Genomic DNA, 6,708 nt, shown 5'->3' on the forward strand with positions numbered 1-6,708 from the left:
GCTCATACTTTCACATATTTCTCATACTTCATGGCTAGATCCTGGGCTGTTTCTGGATTGTACCACATAGTAATGTGGTACCACGCTGAAACAGTCGATTAAACCTGGTTTCGATCAATATTTTAGAGGATAACGCATGTTAGGCCTAGGTTAGGTATGGGATTTTCACTCATCAGACTCATACTTTCGCATTCTTCACATACTTGTTGAGCGGATCCTGGGTTTTTTCTGGTTTGGATCACGTAGTAATGTGGGACCACACTGAAACAATCAATTAAACCTGGTCTTGATAAATATTTTAGAGGATAACGCATGTTAGGTCTGGGTTAGGTCTAGGATTTGCCCTCATCAGGCTCATACTTTCGCATTCTTCACATACTTGTTGAACTGATCCTGGGTTATTTCTGGTTTGGATCACGTTGTAATGTGGTACCACACTGAAACAGTCGATTAAACCTGGTTTCGATCAATATTTTAGAGGATAACGCAAGTTAAGTCTGGGATTGGTCTGGGATTTGACCTCATCAGACTCATACTTTCGCACACTTCACATACTCGTTGAACAGATCCTGGGTTATTTTCTGGTTTGGATCACATAGTAATGTGGTACCACACTGAAACAGTCGATTAAACCAGGTTTCGATCAATATTTTTGAGGATAACGCATGTTAGGTCTAGGTTAGGCCTGGGATTTTCACTCATCAGACTCATACTTTCGCATTCTTCACATACTTGTTGAGCGGATCCTGGGTTTTTTCTGGTTTGGATCACGTAGTAATGTGGGACCACACTGAAACTGTCAATTAAACCTGGTTTCGATCAATATTTTAGAGAATAATTCATGTTATGTCTAGGTTAGGTCTGGGATTTGCTCTCATCAGGCTCATACTTTCGCACACTTCACATACTCGTTTGACAGATCCTGGGTTATTTTCTGGTTTGGAACACGCAGTAATGTGGTACCACACTGAAACAGTCGATTAAACGTGGTTTCGATCAGTATTTTAGAGGATAACGCAAGTTAAGTCTGGGATAGGTCTGGGATTTGACCTCATCAGACTCATACTTTCGCGTTTTTCACATACTTGTTGAACAGATCCTGGGTTTTTTCTGGTTTGGATCACGTAGTAGTGTGGCACCACACTGAAACAGTCCATTAAACCTGCTTGCGATCAATATTTTAGAGGACAACGCATGTTAGGTCTAGGTTAGGCCTGGGATTTGCTCTCATCATGGTCATACTTTCGCAGTTTTAACATACATGTTGACCTGATCGAGGGTTTTTTCTGCTTTGGATCACGTAGTAAGGTGGTACCACACTGAAACAGTCCATTAAACCTGGTTTGGATCAATATTTTTGTGGATAACGCATGTTAGGTCTAGGTTAGGCCGAGGATTTTCACTCATCAGGCTCATACTTTCGCATATTTCTCATACTTCATGGCTAGATCCTGGGCTGTTTCTGGATTGTACCACATAGTAATGTGGTACCACGCTGAAACAGTCGATTAAACCTGGTTTCGATCAATATTTTAGAGGATAACGCAAGTTAAGTCTGGGATAGGTCTGGGATTTGACCTGATCAGACTCATACTTTCGCGTTATTCTCATACTTGTTGAACAGATCCGGGGTTTTTTCTGGTTTGGATCACGTAGTAGTGTGGTACCACACTGAAACAGTCCATTAAACTTGGTTGCGATCAATATTTTAGAGGATAACGCATGTTAGGTCTGGGTTAGGTCTAGGATTTGCCCTCATCAGGCTCATTCTTTCGCATATTTCTCAAACTTGATGGCTAGATCCTGGGCTTTTTCTGGATTGCATCACGTAGTAATGTGGTACCACACTGAAACATTCAATTAAACCTGGTCTTGATAAATATTTTAGAGGATAACGCATGTTAGGTCTGGGATAGGTCTAGGATTTGCACTCATCAGGCTCATACTTTCGCATATTTCTCATACTTCATGGCTAGATCCTGGGCTTTTTCTGGATTGCATCACGTAGTAATGAATTACAACATTGAATCAGTCAATTAAACCTGGTTTCCATCAATCTCTTAGAGGACAACGCAAGTTAGGTCTGGGATAGGTCTTGGACTTGCCCTCATCAGGCTCATACTTTCGCGTTTTTCACATACTTGTTGAACAGATCCTGGGTTTTTTCTGGTTTGGATCACGTAGTAATGTGTGTCCACACTGAAACAATCAATTAAACCTGGTCTTGATAAATATTTTAGAGGATAATTCATGTGATGTCTAGGTTAGGTCTGGGATTTGCTCTCATCAGGCTCATTCTTTCGCATATTTCTCATACATGTTGAACAGATCCTGGTTTTTTTCTGGTTTGGATCACGTAGTACTGTGGGACCACACTGAAACAATCAATTAAACCTGGTCTTGATAAATATTTTAGAGGATAACGCATGTTAGGTCTGGGTTAGGTCTAGGATTTGCCCTCATCAGGCTCATACTTTCGCATATTTCCCATACTTCATGGCTCGATCCTGGGCTGTTTCTGGATTGTACCACGTAGTAATGGGGTACCACGCTGAAACAGTCAATTAAACCTGGTTTCAATCAATATTTTAGAGGATAACGCATGTTAGGCCTAGGTTAGGTCTGGGATTTTCACTCATCAGACTCATACTTTCGCATTCTTCACATACTTGTTGAGCGGATCCTGGGTTTTTTCTGGTTTGGATCACGTAGTAATGTGGTACCACCCTGAAACGGTCAATTAAACCTGGTTTCGATCAATATTTTAGAGGATAACGCAAGTTAGGTCTGGGATAGGTCTGGGATTTGCCCTCATCAGGCTCATAGTTTCGCGTTTTTCACATACTTGTTGAACAGATCATGGGTTTTCTCTGGTTTGGGTCACGTAGTAGCGTGATACCACACTGAAACAGTCGATTAAACCTGGTTTCGATCAATATTTTAGAGGATAACGCATGTTAGGTCTAGGTTAGGTCTGGGATTTTCACTCATCAGACTCATACTTTCGCATTCTTCACATACTTGTTGAACGGATCCTGTGTTTTTTCTGGTTTGGATCACGTAGTAATGTGTGTCCACACTGAAACAATCAATTAAACCTAGTCTTGATAAATATTTTAGAGGATAACGCATTTTAGGTCTGGGATAGGTCTGGGATTTGCCCTCATCAGAGTCATACTTTCGCACACTTCACATACTCGTTGAACTGATCCTGGGTTATTTTCTGGTTTGGATCACATAGTAATGTGGTACCACACTGAAACAGTCGATTAAACCAGGTTTCGATCAATATTTTAGAGAATAATTCATGTGATGTCTAGGTTAGGTCTGGGATTTGCTCTCATCAGGCTCATTCTTTCGCATATTTCTCATACATGTTGAACAGATCCTGGGTTTTCTCTGGTTTGGATCACGTAGTACTGTGGGACCACACTGAAACAATCAATTAAACCTGGTCTTGATAAATATTTTAGAGGATAACGCATGTTAGGTCTGAATTAGGTCTAGGATTTGCCCTCATCAGGCTCATACTTTCGCATATTTCCCATACTTCATGGCTCGATTCTGGGCTGTTTCTGGATTGTACCACGTAGTAAAGGGGTACCACGCTGAAACAGTCAATTAAACCTGGTTTCAATCAATATTTTAGAGGATAACGCATGTTAGGCCTAGGTTAGGTCTGGGATTTTCACTCATCAGACTCATACTTTCGCATTCTTCACATACTTGTTGAACGGATCCTGGGGTTTTTCTGGTTTGGATCACGTAGTAATGTGGTACCACCCTGAAACGGTCAATTAAACCTGGTTTCGATCAATATTTTAGAGGATAACGCAAGTTAGGTCTGGGATAGGTCTGGGATTTGCCCTCATCAGGCTCATACTTTCGCGTTTTTCACATACTTGTTGAACAGATCATGGGTTTTTTCTGGTTTGGGTCACGTAGTAGCGTGATACCACACTGAAACTGTCGATTAAACCTGGTTTCGATCAATATTTTAGAGGATAACGCATGTGAGGTCTAGGTTAGCCCTGGGATTTTCCCTCATCAGACTCATACTTTCGCATTCTTCACATACTTGTTGAACTGATCCTGGGTCATTTCTAGTTTGGATCACGTAGTAATGTGGTACCACACTGAAACAGTCGATTAAACCTGGTTTGGATCAATATTTTAGAGAATAATTCATGCTATGTCTAGGTTAGGTCTGGGATTTGCTCTCATCAGGCTCATTCTTTCGCATATTTCTCATACTTGATGGCTAGATGCTGGGCTTTTTCTGGATTGCATCACGTAGTAATGAAGTACAACACTGAAACAGTCAATTAAACCTGGTTTCCATCATTATCTTAGAGGACAACGCAAGTTAGGTCTGGGATAGGTCTGGGATTTGCTCTCATCAGGCTCATTCTTTCGCATATTTCTCATACTTGATGGGTAGAGCCTGGGCTTTTTCTGGATTGCATCACGTAGTAATGTAGTACCACACTGAAACAGTCAATGAAACCTGGTTTTCATCAATATTTTAGAGGACAACGCAAGTTAGGTCTAGGTACGGCCTGAGATTTTCACTGATCAGACTCATACTTTCGCACTCTTCACATACTTGTTGAACGGATCCTGGGTTTTTTCGGGTTTGGATCACGTAGTAATGTGGTACCACACTGAAACGGTCAATTAAACCTGGTTTCGATCAATATTTTAGAGGATAACGCAAGTTAGGTCTGGGATAGGTCTGGGATTTGCCCTCATCAGGCTCATACTTTCGCGTTTTTCACATACTTGTTGAACAGATCATGGGTTTTTTCTGGTTTGGGTCACGTAGTAGTGTGATACCACACTGAAACAGTCGATTAAACCTGGTTTCGATCAATATTTTAGAGGATAACGCATGTGAGGTCTAGGTTAGCCCTGGGATTTTCACTCATCAGACTCATACTTTCGCATTCTTCACATACTTGTTGAACTGATCCTGGGGTTTTTCTGATTTGGATCACATAGTAATGTGGTACCACACTGAAACAGTCGATTAAACCAGGTTTCGATCAATATTTCTGAGGATAGCGCATGTTAGGTCTATGTTAGGCCTGGGATTTTCACTCATCAGACTCATACTTTCGCATTCTTCACATGCTTGTTGAACGGATCCTGGGTTTTTTCTGGTTTGGATCACGTAGTAATGTGGGACCACACTGAAACAGTCAATTAAACCTGGTTTCGATCAATATTTTAGAGAATAATTCATGTTAGGTCTAGGTTAGGTCTGGGATTTGCTCTCATCAGGCTCATACTTTCGCACACTTCACATACTCGTTTGACGGATCCCGGGTTATTTTCTGGTTTGGATCACGCAGTAACGTGGGACCACACTGAAACAGTCAATTAAACCTGGTTTCGATCAATATTTTAGAGAATAGTTCATGTTATGTCTAGGTTAGGTCTGGGATTTGCTCTCGTCAGGCTCATTCTTTCGCATATTTCTCATACTTGATGGCTAGATGCTGGGCTTTTTCTGGATTGCATCACGTAGTAATGAAGTACAACACTGAAACAGTCAATTAAACCTGGTTTCCATCAATATTTTAGAGGACAACGCATGTTAGGTCTAGGTTAGGCCTGGGATTTGCTCTCATCAGGGTCATACTTTCGCAGTTTTAACATACATGTTGACCTGATCGAGGGTTTTTTCTACTTTGGATCACGTAGTAAGGTGGTACCACACTGAAACAGTCCATTAAACCTGGTTTGGATCAATATTTTTGAGGATAACGCATGTTAGGTCTAGGTTAGGCCGAGGATTTTCACTCATCAGGCTCATACTTCAGCATATTTCTCATACTTCATGGCTAGATCCTGGGCTGTTTCTGGATTGTACCACATAGTAATGTGGTACCACGCTGAAACAGTCGATAAAACCTGGTTTCGATCAATATTTTAGAGGATAACGCAAGTTAAGTCTGGGATAGGTCTGGGATTTGACCTCATCAGGCTCATACTTTCGCGTTATTCTCATACTTGTTGAACAGATCCTGGGTTTTTTCTGGTTTCGATCACGCAGTAATGTGGGACCACACTGAAACAGTCAATTAAACCTGGTTTCGATCAATATTTTAGAGAATAATTCATGTTAGGTCTAGGTTAGGTCTGGGATTTGCTCTCATCAGGCTCATTCATTCGCATATTTCTCATACTTGATTGCTAGATCCTGGGCTTTTTCTGGATTGCATCACGTAGTAATGAAGTACAACACTGAAACAGTCAATTAAACCTGGCTTCCATCAATATCTTAGAGGACAACGCAAGTTAGGTCTGGGATAGGTCTGGGATTTGCCCTCATCAGGCTCATACTTTCGCGTTTTTCACATACTTGTTGAACAGATCCTGGGTTTTTTCTGGTTTGTATCACGTAGTAATGTGGGACCACACTGAAACAATCAATTAAACCTGGTCTTGATAAATATTTTAGAGGATAACGCATGTTAGGTCTGGGATAGGTCGGGGATTTGCCCTCATCAGACTCATACTTTCGCACACTTCACATACTCGTTGAACAGATCCTGGGTTTTTTCTGGTTTGCATCACGTAGTAGTGTGGTACCACACTGAAACAGTCGATTAAACGTGGTTTGGATCAGTATTTTAGAGGATAACGCAAGTTAAGTCAGGGATAGGTCTGGGATTTGACCTCATCAGTCTCATACTTTCGCGT

This window comes from Colletes latitarsis, unplaced genomic scaffold (genome assembly GCF_051014445.1).
Source record: "Colletes latitarsis isolate SP2378_abdomen unplaced genomic scaffold, iyColLati1 scaffold0018, whole genome shotgun sequence".
NCBI classification, from domain to species: domain Eukaryota; kingdom Metazoa; phylum Arthropoda; class Insecta; order Hymenoptera; family Colletidae; genus Colletes; species Colletes latitarsis.